The sequence below is a fragment of the Octodon degus genome, unplaced genomic scaffold (assembly GCF_000260255.1).
Source record: "Octodon degus isolate 3935 unplaced genomic scaffold, OctDeg1.0 scaffold00103, whole genome shotgun sequence".
Lineage (NCBI taxonomy): Eukaryota > Metazoa > Chordata > Mammalia > Rodentia > Octodontidae > Octodon > Octodon degus.
In genome coordinates, this window is record NW_004524679.1 from 9,140,430 (window position 1) to 9,143,428 (window position 2,999).

Below are 2,999 nucleotides of genomic sequence, written 5' to 3' on the forward strand. Positions count from 1 at the left end.
AGTCCAAGCTCTCCAAGATCCGAATTATCCGCAAATCCATCACCCGTGTTCTCACTGTCATCACTCAGACCCAGAAAGAAAACTTCAAGAAACACTACAAGGACAAGAAGCCCCTGGACCTGCAGCGCAAGAAGACAGGAGGCATGCACAGCCAGCTTGAGCATGAGGAGAAGATGAGAACCAAGAGGCAGCAGCGGAAGGAGTGACAGTACCCTCTGCACAAGTTCACCATCAAGGCCTGAGTGGCATGATAATAAAACTCAAACTCTGAAAAAAAATTTACAAAAATAAAAAATGAGAGGAAAAATAAAAAAGAAAAAAAAGAAAGAAAAAGAAGGGTTGCAATGACAGCAAACATTTTGGCCATAGCCTTTCAAAGTCAGTGAGTACTCAGGATATAAGAGAACATGTAATGTAACATTGTTTATCTCAGGGATGTCCCACATTTTCTGATCTAGTGGATTATGAGGCCACAGAGGAATGTGATGGACAAGGTAGAGAGTGCTGAAGGAGAGCCACATGGAGAGAAAACATTCTTTCAGGCTTTCACAGAGAGCGTATTGGTCAAGCAATGGCTGTGACTTATCCACGTGGCTGACTCTGTCAAATATCTGCAAACTGTGGCACAGGGTTTCAAGGTAAATTCTGAGGGGATTTGCCTGAGCATTTCAGATAGAAGTTTCATTTCATATTATATCATTCTTGATTTATCTTTGGCTTAACCAAGCAGCAGAAATGTATACAAATGTGGTATAATATTTAAGCCATATTATGTAGAAGCTGCACTACAGGGTATCAAGGAAAAGCCTGAGGTGATTTGAATGAACTTGTCAGATAGTAAAGTTACGTTTCTTGTTTTATAAGTTTTGTTTTATCTTGGTCTTAAGCAGGCAGAAGGAAACTATAAAATTGAGGTTTAAAAAGTAACGCCATATTAATATGCTGAACTGAGAAAGGCTCAAGTCAACAAATTCTAACATTGCCAGTCATGTGGATAACCCACTATTTTTATGGACTACTGGACTATATTGGATTATTTTGCTGAATTCACGCATGCACAATATGTAAATGGAATACTCATCTCTGACAAAATTAAACAAAAAAGGGGGATGCAAATGAAGGACCATTTGGTATTTGGTACTTGTATATACAAATTATTTAGATATACAACTACTTTCTTTTAATTCAAGGAGAAGAATGATTTGTACTAATAGTATTTGGACAGGATATCATATCTTCATCTTTCACTATGAATATCCACTATGAATACAACAATGTGCAACGTATTACTTGCTGAAACTGTCCTATTAGTAGGTTTATAAACTGTCTCATTGCTATTTGCTTCCCAATAAAATTATTTTAAATAAAAGAAATTTTCCCTCTGGAAAAACTGTACAATTATAAACTCTTGACAAAAATGTTTCAGTAAACTCTTTTTAAGGACATTCTCTGACCCTATATAGTTGATCTCTTGCTGATTTTATAAATGAAAATTATAATATTAAAAATTTCTTTGTGCCAAAAAAACTAAGCCATAGTAACATGCTGTCCTGTAAAATGCTCATCTCAACATCTTCTGATACTCTCAGACCAATGGATAATCCACTACTATTATGGACTCGGCTGGACTATATTAGATTATTTGGCTGAATTCACGCACTTACAATATTTAAATGGCAATGGAATACCCATCTCTGAAGAAAATAAACTAAATAAGTGGATATAAATGAAGACCATTTTGTATCTGCATGTACAAAATAGGACATGAAGCTACTTTCACTTAAGTCAATGAGGAGAAACATTTGTATTAATAGTGTTTGGAGAGGATATCATGTCTGCATCTTGTACTATGAACAACCACTATGAAGACAACAATATGCAATATGTCAATTATTGAAACTGTCCTAATCGGTTTTGACCTGTCTCATTGCTATTTTTTCTCAATAAAATCAATTAAAAAGTAAATAAATAAATAACTCCTAAGTTTTCTCTTTTATCCACTATATCTTTGACCTTACACATGTGAAACGACCAAGTTATATCATCTCTTTAAATGTGGCTTATTCTTTCTTTCTATTATTTATTTATTTGTTTACTTTTTGGCAGAACTGAGGATTTAACTCAGACCCTTGTGCTTGCCATGCAAGGGCTTATTCTACTAAGCTATCTGCCAAGTCATGCACATATTATTTAAATTTGAAGTATGTGTGTTCCTTTTTAGTAAATATTCTGTTATTCATTAAATGAGATACAATTGTAATTTGAGTGTCCTAGGTAATTTTCTTCTGGCTAAGACAGAATATTCAATGCCAATATTTAAAACACCAAGGGTTTCTTTTGGTCAATATTTACAGAAGTTTTAGTCCATAATCAGCTGAGTATAGAGCAGTGTGGCACATGTCAGCGGGGCACAGGTCATGGTCACAGAAAAAAATCAAAAGCAACTGGAAAGAAGTAAATGAGAGTCTTTCAATCCCTTATAGGGTACACAATCTACTAGAATTAACATTTTAAAAATTGAATCAATGAAATGCTATTTTATTCAAGTACAACACTTCTGAGAATCTTCCCCAAGGAATTAAATCTTCACACCACAAGGATCTATGCATACCCAGGCTTATATCAGCAATTTATAATAGTTAAACATTTGAACAAAATCAATTGTCCATCCACCAAACAAATGTCAAAAAAGATTTTGTTATTTTATTCCATCTAGGGCTGCCAGCGCCTCTTCCCGGGAAGGTCAGGCTCCAAACCCGCTGCTCCCCACCAGGCTGCCCCCACTCCCTCAGCGTCGAGGTCCGACCTTGCTACCACCCAGAGCCTCATTTTATTCAGTCTTAAGGGTGCCTGGCACCCATTACATTGTGGGAGTGCCCCAACGAGCTCAGGAGGAGGTGGAGGAGCGAGGTGAGGTGGTGGATATGAAGTTGAAAACACAGCTGATGGTGCGACAGGGACAGGAAGGGCTGAACTGCGAGGAGTGTGTGCCTATACCC